The sequence below is a fragment of the Podarcis muralis genome, chromosome Z (assembly GCF_964188315.1).
Source record: "Podarcis muralis chromosome Z, rPodMur119.hap1.1, whole genome shotgun sequence".
Lineage (NCBI taxonomy): Eukaryota > Metazoa > Chordata > Lepidosauria > Squamata > Lacertidae > Podarcis > Podarcis muralis.
Window position 1 is genome coordinate 21,753,161 of NC_135673.1, and position 10,570 is coordinate 21,763,730.

Below are 10,570 nucleotides of genomic sequence, written 5' to 3' on the forward strand. Positions count from 1 at the left end.
AACTGGGGGGGGGGGGAGTAATTGTTTTTGTTGTTACTATGGAATTCCCCCCCCCCCCGTTTTGATACTGTAAACTGCCCTGTGATCCTCAGATGAAGGGCGGGCAGTATTGTACAGAAATGTAATACTAATACTACTAATGAAAAGGGGGGAAAGAATACATTAAATGGTGATTTGCTACACCTGAATTTGACTGCCCAAGGCTGTTGCCTTACTTTGCTAACAGTAGGGCTGACCCTGCTTGCACACAAAGAGCTTTTAACATAGGGGCAGCATGCAAACCTAGAACCAAGCCACCTGCCTTCTGAAATGGTACAGCCCAGATTTCTGTAGCCTCAGTTTATCACCTCTGGGTGACCACCTCCTTCCCACAGCACCCTGGCCACTTCAGAAACCTCAGGCAGTTCTGGGAGGAATCCACACAGAGCCTCTTCCTCCTTGCTGCTGTTCATAAGAGGGGCATTTCCAGCATAGTGTTGTGGTGGTTAGAGTGTTGGGCTGGTATCTGGGATACCAGGGCACAAATCTCCAGCCAGCCATGGAGCTCACTGGGTGACCGGGGGCCAGCCACTTCCTCTCCACTTAACCTACTTCACTATGTACACCACCTTGGACTCTTTGGAGGAAAAACAATAAATTGTTATAAAAATTGTATAATTTGCATAATAAATTGTATAAAATAAATCACAACTGCAGTTTGCTTAACTCGGGATATGCTACCCTAGTTGTTTTCAAGGAGTGTTCTGGGGTTCAGCAGAGCTTATTGGGAGTTCCCAAGTCTGAAGCTCTTTGTAAGGGCAGAATAGCTTTCCTGGAAAGCAGATGGATCACTGTCACTAACCTTCCTCTATAGCCTGCACACTCAGGAACGTGTTGGGTGTCCTCCTTGGTCAGGGGTAGGGAATACTTTTTAGTCTGAGGGCTGCATCCCTTTCTGGACAACCTTCCAGGGGCTACATTCATGTGGTGGGCAGAGCTAGAGGCAAAAGCGGGTTGGTCAACCAATGTGTATGTTATCTGCTTCATTGACAATGCAGCCACCCCAAGCAATTGCATAGTTAAACTACGGAACTCACTTCCACAGGAGTCAGTGATGGCTACCAACTTAGATGGCTTTGAAAGAGGGTGAGACTAATTCATGGAGGAGGAGAGGGCTGCTAATAGCTACTAGCTATGATGGCTGTGCTCTGCCTTCAAGGCTAGAGGCAGCAATGCTTCTGGATGTGGGATGTAAAACACAGGAGCAGTCAATGACAACATTCCTAGAGTGTACATGTTAGAACATGGGGAGGGATGTCTGTCTAGCAAGCAGGTAAACTTCCTGGGGACAGACTTCCTCCGCATGTGACCAGAGGTGGGTGTGGCCTCACCTGTGCAGGTAAATGATAAAAGCACAGGGCAGGCAGCCATATCTCTCTCTCTCATCTTCATCTTCTGAAGGAGCAACATGCCCTCTTGGCTCTCAGTCAAGAGAGGACTAAGGGACTATCTTCCATAAGATAGATTCTGAGTGTATTTTACCTTTTTAAGTCTGTCTGCCTTCTGGGATCATATTGTGAACAGAACGTGAGTAAACTCTTTTATACTTTTATAAAGACTGTGTCGTGTCTTGTATTTTAAGAGGGAACAAAAGGGGAAATTACCAGAGTAATTATTATAGTGGTTCTAGCGAACCTGTGCAGACGTTACCGTTGCGAACTAAAAGGGGAATGTCATAAACTCTGCTGATATTTTGGGAACTTGTTAGCACAAGTTGGATTAGGATATAATCTCACAATATATCCTCTCCTGCACCCCTGAACATTCCCACACTGGATACCACAAAGAGGAGAGAGGGCTCTTATGCTTGAATCCTGCTTGCAGGTTCCCCAAAGGCATCTGGTTGGCCACTGTGAGAACAGGATGCTGGGTTAGATGGGCCATTGACCTGATCCAACAAGGTTCTTCTTAAGTTCTAATGTTCCATGTTGATTGCGTAGTCCTGCCAGTCCTGGACACACTGAATGACTGTGTTGAAGCTGAACTCATGTCCTGTTTAGAGGCTTTCTACAAGCATCTGGCTGGCCAATAATGCTCATGGGAGGGCTATAACTCTAGTTCAATCCCCAGCAACATCTCCAGGCTGGACAAATCCCCTGCCTGAAAGCCTCAAGGGCCACTACCAGTCAGAGCTAGAGAGACCAGTGGTTGACTTGGCACGAGGTGTCTTCCTATGACTAGTTGGGACTTGGCTCTGATCCAGCAGGACTGTTCTGATGGTCTTATGCCAACATAATCCCCTGGCTAGAGCATGAGACCCCTAATATCAAGGTGGTGGGATCACGCCCCACACTGAGCGAAAAGATTCCTGCATTGCAGAAAGGTTGGACTAGACAACCCTTGTGGTCCCTTTCAGTTCGACAGTTCTGATTCTGATTCAATACATTGTCAGAGTCCATTTTTTTATTCAGTGATCTCTCAGTCAGAAGGAACAACAAGCAAATTATATTTAAATTATTTATTTTTTTAATGATAAAAGGGTGAAAAGAATGATTTTTGTAATGGGCATGAGAACGTCACTATTAACTTCAGTGAGGTTTGAATCAAGGCCAATATCCTCCAGCAAAATCCACTCAAGGATGAAGGAAGGTTCCTGAAACTGTCAGGGGAAATTCTACAACATTAGAATAAAATCCAAGGTGAAATAAAATCCACAAACCTTGCACTTAACTAATATAAAACAAAAGCAGGGAATTACCTATACCAGATGAGTTTTCTTTCTCTTTAAACCTTCGTCATTATGCCTGGTTTGCACAGGCTTGGCCATTGGAGCTGGAGCAAATACCAAATGATCGGCCACAACAACTTCCCTTGGATCAAACATTAAAAAATGGAGGAGAGGGCTATCAGTGCTACCCAGCCACAATGGCTATGCTCTGCTCTCCACAGTTGGAGGCAGCAATGCTCTGAGTACCAGTTGCTGGAAATGGCAGGAGGGGAGAGTGGCTGTTGTGCTTATGTCCGGCTTGCTGATCTCCCATTGGGGCATCTGGGTAAGCATTGTGAGAGCAGGACACTGGATGAAATGGGCCATTGGCCTGACCCAGCAGACTCTCCTTATGTCCTTAGAACTAAGCAGATAAACATCCAGTGGCAAACGTTTCTCTTTCAATGTGGCTGTTTCCTCCTATGTACATCAAGTACTTTACTAAGGAATGAGCTGGATCTAGGGCCTATTTTATTAAAATCTTCGCTCCCCAACATGAATCTGAATTGTGTGCCTTGGTTGGGTAGATGAGTTTTTGCTATTCAGAAACTTGAAAGATAACTTTCTGACATAAATGCTCTTTCTCTAATCATTCCTTCATTTATTTCTCCCAGCATCATATGCCCTGGAAGGTGGCTTTTTTATTTTTATTTTGTTTCATGCTCGAATTGCTGTGTTCATTTGTGTGGCTTTAATGTAACACAATCAGCCATTTATTCTGTCATTAGCTGTGCATTAGGCAGGCGATGACATCTCAGTTATGTGATCGGCTTGGAATACCACCAAAGAGAAGCTTTCTTCTTTTCCATTCCACCCCCCCCCCCTTTCTTGGTAGTATATGAACTCACTAGCAAATGTACCTGGTTTTGGTAAAAGTGCAAAACAGCATGTATGTACAAACCTGCATTAATTCACACTGGCATAGCTAGCTGCTTTGGTGCTCGGGGTGGCGCATATGCCCTGTGTGCATGGGGGGGGGGGGGGGTAGGGCAAGGCACCCATGGATGCAGGGTGAGGTGCCCATGGAGTGGAACAGGGCACTCCAGAATCCCAGTGCCAGAGTCCCATTCCGCTCCAGTGCCCTGCAGACCTGCATTGCATCCCATCCAGTTATTCTTGAAGCACCTCATTTGGTTCTTGGACAATGAAGACAATATCTGAAGTTCTGAAACTTGCAATACAGTACAGTGGTACCTCGCAAGATGAATGCCTCGCAAGACAAAAAACTCGCTAGACGAAAGGGTTTTTTGAGCTGCTTCGCAATACGATTTTCCCTATGGGCTTGCTTCGCAAGACGGAAACGTCTTGCAAGTTTGTTTCCTTTTTCTTAACACCGTTAATACAGTTGGTTGCGACTTGACTTCGAGGAGCAACTCATAGAACGCGGTGTGGTAGCCTTTTTTGAAGACTTTGGTGATTTTTGAAGCTTTTCCAAAACTTTTCCAACACCGTGCTTCGCAAGACGAAAAAAAATCGCAAGACGACAAAACTCGCGGAACGAATTAATTTCGTCTTGCGAGGCACCACTGTACAAACATATCTTACATGGGTCTTCAGTTCCAAGAGTTTCACATATACCGGAAAATCACGTACCCGGATCCTTGGAGCCTCTCCCACAGCTAGCGGTTGAGGGAGAGAGAACCCCCAGCACTCTCAGACATAGGAGCTAACACCTAGCGGCTGAGGTCCCTTCACACACACACCCAGTAAAATATATGAGGGCCAGGGACCACCAAAGTTAATGGGCATTGCCATTCAAGTAGTGCGTTTGTGCTGCACATTGTGACTGGTTATGGGGAGGGGCTTACCTGCCCCAACCCTATTTTATTCAAGTTGGCACCCCTGCTGCCAGAACCTGCATGTCAAGTGGGCATTGCCCAGCAAGCATGGTCGGGAACTTAAAATAAGGTTACTCAGTGGCGTAGCGTGGGTTGTCAGCACCCGGGGCAAGGCAAGTAATTTGCGCCCCCTAACCCGTGGATTTGCACCCCCTAACCTGTGGATTTGCGCCCCCTAACCCTAACCCCCAGATGTTGCACCCGGTGTGGCCGCCCCCCCCTGCACCCCCCACGCTACGCCACTGAGGTTACTAGATGTCCCTGTTTCCCGGGGATAGTCCCCAGATTTACAAATCAGTCCCCTGACAAAATCCTATCATTCCTACTGAAGTTGAAAAGTGTCCCCGGATTCATTGGAAAAAAAAATCTGGTAACCTTAACTTAAAAGCTCCTTTTGTATTGGGTAACTCAAGTGGCCCTAGTGCAAAACGAGCTTTTATACTCTCTGCCTTGCTTAGATTTATCTTGCACAAATTCAGCCAGCCTGCCTTCAACCCCATACGGTTAAAATCATGCAAGCTAAATGTATGTAAGATGCAATTGCATTGCATTTGGGAATTAGATTTGTTCCTTGTTGTGAAAAATGCTCTGGATTTGTAATACTTTCATGTAAACAATTATAGTTGTTGGGCTGCTGTAAGGTAATGCAAGTAGTTTTTTCTCATTACATACTTTGTACTTTTGTGTATGCGTGTAAAATGGAAATAATAATGAGAGTATTTCCTGCAGCTTGTGAGTAAATTGCACCTTTCTATTGGCTGCAGCTTCATATGCCGTTGTTGTTGTTGTTGTTTTAAAGTGGTTCCTAAGTGCTAGGGAAATCTCTGCGTTTATCAAGCTGAAATTTCATTTTAGTGGGTCGTGCCAACTCTTAATGTCTGTGAATGATTTTTTCCTTACACCATGCACAATGCAGGAACAAATCCTACTTGCAGGTTTCCCACAGGCATCTTGTTGGACAATGTGAAAACCGGATCCTCGACTAGATGTGCAATTGGCCTGATCCTGCAGGCTCTTCTTATGTTCCTATGGTAGATGGAAGAGACAGACTTATGGAACATGCTACCTCACAAGAAGGTTGTAATGAAACCCAGTACCTCTAAAAGAGAAAACAAAATCCACATTTTTTCCAAGAGGGGAGAGAGCGAGAACAGACTCACAGAGTCTCCATCAATGTAACCGCAACCAGTGTTGTTGAGTTATAGAAGCAGATAATAGCCTTGACAGCCTTTTATTTCAATTTTTTTTAAAAAATTTTTTTGCTGTCTGATTCAATTTGGGGGCAAGGGAGGCTGGGAAAGGGGGGGGGGGTGAGGGAGTTAAGAAAAGGCATCTGAGCAAGGACCTCACAGGAGAACTGACCTAAGTGTCCAAGAGGTTTGCATAATCTAATTTAGAATAAAATGGTATTTTACAGTGTTATCAGACAAAGCTTAGCAGTGTTAAGTTAAACAGCGTATAATGTGATTAGCCAGGGGGTCGTGCCTATGATGTCATGGAGATCCTCTGAACTTTCCGAAGGGGCCTGACAAACATCCTAGCCGTTGATCCTCTGTGACCTGTGGGGGGAACAAGGGAAGGGGCACACAGGTGACACTCAGCCCAGTTAGTCTATGTATTCCAATGCATTTCTTTCTTTCTTTCTTTCTTTCTTTCTTTCTTTCTTTCTTTCTTTCTTTCTTTCTTTCTTTCTTTCTTTCTTTCTTTCTAAAAACAGTTTTATAGATAATTAAACCTGGGAATCACACTTACTAAACCAAGGTAATAATCAGACTGCCACCACCAGCCATACCTGCAGTTCCTCCCTTTCTCTTGATCACTTTAGATGTTTGGGGTGGGGGGTTGTTGCTAACCAAAAAAAACGTTTCCCAGAATACACCAATCTATTCATGATGGAAGGGGGGGGGGGAAGAGTAATAAAAATACAGTAACTGCCTGAAATGGGAAGCTTGGGTCTGTCTCTTGGTGAGTCTTCAACATTCATTGGAGGTTTTTAAACAGAAGTTGGATGGGCATCTGCCAGGTATTCTTCAGATGTGATTCCTGCATTGCAAAGGGTTGGACTTAGATGATTCTTGGAATCCCTTCCAACTCTACTGTTCTAGGATTCTATGTTCCACAGTGAGGGATGATGGGAATTATAGTCCAGGAGCATCTGAAGGGCCACACATTACCCAACCCACCTTACAATGCAACCCCATCCATTTTCTACGCAGAAGTAAGCCCTCTTGAATTCAGCGGTGCTTACTCCCAGGTAAGTGGGGTTGAGATTGCAGCCTTATTGTGGCATCAGCTTTTGTGGACTGCAATCCCCTGAAGCATCTGGGGAACTAGTCCATGGAAGTTTGTGCCATAGCAGAAATGGCAGTGTTGGATCCAGGGTGTTTAACTAACTGTTCAACCAGACAACCTATTTATGGAGCACTCGTCCTGATTTGTCTGAAAGGAGATTAGACAACAATGACTATCTGATTTGCATTTATTCTGATTTGTTTGCACGGAGACTAGACAATGGGATTGCCTGCATTTGAACATTACTTAGCTGCTTAATCCACCCCACCCCCCGCTTCAAATTAGACTGGGGTAGTCAACACCTACACATGATTCTATTATGCCACTTAAGTACTAACAGGGCTTTTGTGTAGCTGCACCTGTGCCTTTTTTTAAAAAAAAATAAAAATATGAAACACCCAATAAGTGTGCAAAAGCACAGAGCTAGACAATTGTAAATTGGTTTGTGCATTTTTCTGGTTTTGTGCAAATCTGAGGGATCAAAAAGGCGAAAAAATGCTGTTCTGTTTAGGAGCACAACAGAAATAGTTTCGAGCGCAGCCAGAAAGAGATGAAAGCATTGAGGGAGCAGTGGTGCAGGACAGGCCCTACCATTAAACAGAGTGAGACAATTGCCTCAGGTGGCAGTTTTGGGGAAGCATCTGTGGCAGCTTCCCCACTTCTCCCCAACCATTCTTCCTAAGCCCCTGGCCATTTCTTTCTGTTGGAGATCAAAGCAACATGTAAACTTACATGCTGCTAACAGGGGCAACTATCCCATGGCCAGTGCTGAAGCATTATTCAGCTACCAGTCCACTTAGTTTCTGTACATGGAACGGGAGTGGGTGGGTGCACACGTGCGCGCGTGCACACACACACACACACACACACACTCACCCACCCACCCACCCACCCCCTCTTGTCCTTTGCCTTAGGCAGCAAAATGTCTTCCACTAATCATGGAAAGGGGAGTAGCAGACAGTGACAACTGTTCCACCCATACAAAAACACTGAAACAAATAATTCATGACCCTGAGTGGAGCACTATTGAGCCTTAGCTCCCCAATTTACAGGATTATACCCATATGGGTAAACCCAAATTAAAAAGAGAAAAGCATTTAGACTAGCATTGTTTGAGGGTAGCATAATGTAGCTCAGTTGATGAGACCATGGTGCTGATAATGCCAAGGTTACAGGTTTGATCCCTGTGTGGGACAGCTGCATATTCCTGCATTGCAGAGGGTTGGACTAAATGATCCTCAGGGTCCCTTCCAACTCTACAGTTCTATCACTTCACAAATTAAATGGGAACACAAGCTTCTGTACATGCACAGTAAACTCCAATATGGACAAGTTCAATGCTGCATCAAAGCAACACACTAGCTCACACTTTCAAGTGCTTTCCCCATCACATTTCTTACTGAAAAATATCTGATGTGTTGGGGAAGCAGATTTGTTGTGCAAGACCTCCTAACTGATTGTAATTGTGTGGCCTGAATTTGCTGGTATGTGGCTGAATCTCACCTCAAAACAGGTCCATAATTGCATGGTTACACTATGGTCTTTGAGTGTGTGAGCACTGACAAGGTTTGTCTCTCCCTTCCAAATAAGGTTGTTGCAAGGAGACTAAGATAGCATTTTGAGATATCACAGAGGGGTCATTAACAGCTTTTTTAAAAAACAACAACAACTCCACAAAAACTTCCCAGATTTTCCTTGGAAAGGGAGTTTCTGGATCAAATTGGGGGGAAATGGGCTGGCATTCTGATAACAATGACGCTGCATGGAGACTGCAAAGAGTGTGCATGAATGATATGAGGCAGGCTGCTTCACTGTGCTCTTTTCAGTGTCTGCTAAAAACACCCCCCCCCCAGAAAAGCCTATCCAGATGTTTAGAAAGTAGATGTGAGTTTCAATCTGCCTTTATTCTATTGTTATTTCAACTTCTCAAAAGACTTAAAATGTTGTTGGTATTTTTTCCAATTTATGATTTTATTGTTTTAATTATTATTTTTATTTTTTAGGAAATTGCCTTGAAGGTTTTCTTTTTTTAATCAAATGGTGTACAAATTTTATGAAATAAATAGATAGGCACACCCACCTGGAATCCTCCCTGGCAAAAAGCAAGACTGAAAAGGATTGGTAGATTAAACCAGCAAACCTGCCTGGTCATGGATACACCATTGCAGTTCATTTGCTGAGGGGGATTAAAGGTCTGATCATGAGTACTGGCTCCAGGCTTTATGGGCAAGAAATATGCCTTGAGTGGGTCTGCCTCCTCCTAGGCACTCTCACCACTGCCTCTTCACTTGCTCTCTTCTGCCATCCATTAAGAGAGAGGGGGCAAAAAAGCAGAGAACATGGCTTCCTCTGTTTGTTCCAGCCTAATGACCTAATGGGACGCAGGTGGCACTGTAGTTTACCACAGAGCCAAGGACTTGCCGATCAGAAGGTCGGCGGTTCGAATCCCTGTGATAGGGTGAGCTCCTGTTGCTTGGTCCCAGCACCTGTGCCCACCTAGCAGTTCAAAAGCACGTCAAAGTGCAAGTAGATAAATAGGTACCGCTCGGGTGGGAAGGTAAACGGTGTTTCCGTGCGCTGCTCTGGTTCGCCAGAAGCGGCTTAGTCATGCTGGCCACATGACCCAGAAGCTGTACGCCGGCTCCCTCGGCCAATAAAGCGAGATGAGCGCCGCAACCCCAGAGTTCTCCGCGACTAGACCTAATGGTCAGGGGTCACTTTACCTTTACCTTTTAATGACCAGACAACAGCAGCAGGAAGGAGACTCCAGGGAATGGGTGCATGCCTTGGGAGTTGTCCAGCAATGCCAACCTGTGATGCTGGTCATGTGGACAATATTGTTAGGAAAAGAAGTACTTATCTTTCATTTAAAAATAAATAAATAGATATAGACATAGATATAGATATTCAAGATAAGAATGCAAATATAAAGAAAAGAAAAGAAACCATAACATGTAACCAGACTTATCTCCTGCAACACAGGTGTAGGTGAGCACTAAATACAATATTGTTATATATTATAAGTGTGCCCCCCTCAATGTTATGGTTGTGATATATAAATATTAAGGAGGAAGTGGAACAATCACCAAAATATTGGTGTGTGATCTATGATGTCTGTATAGATCTGGCCTTTTCTGGCAAAGAGATGTACATCTTTTGATCCATGGTAAATTGCACAAAGCCCTATCACACTGCACTGAAATCTTGCGGTTTTGCTTTACCCTGCACCGGTCTTAACTTGTTATCTTTTCTGAGATTGCATTAAACCAAATGTTTTTATGCCAAGATTGTACAGATAGATTGTCTAATTCCTTCCACCATGGCCTATCTAGCTGCGATTAGTAAAAATGTTAACAGTTCTTTAGACAGAATATCCTTGTTTGGTACTTGTGACACATAAAGGGTGATGTTTTTGCATCAGCTGGAAGAAAGCATAGAAAGAGACAGTTAGATAATATTGCTTTCAATAGTTTTGGAGACTCAGAGCTTTAATCTGAGGTTGAGCTATCTGATGGTACTTCTGATTTTTATTTCTTTTATATGATGGGTGTTTGTTATATTATGATTCTACCAGAAATCATGGACATCCAATGAAGCTGAATGTTCAAAGAAAAGAAAGGATTTCTTCTTCATGCAGCACATGGTTAAACTATAGAGCTTGTTCTCACAGAAAGCAGTGATGGCCACAAATTTG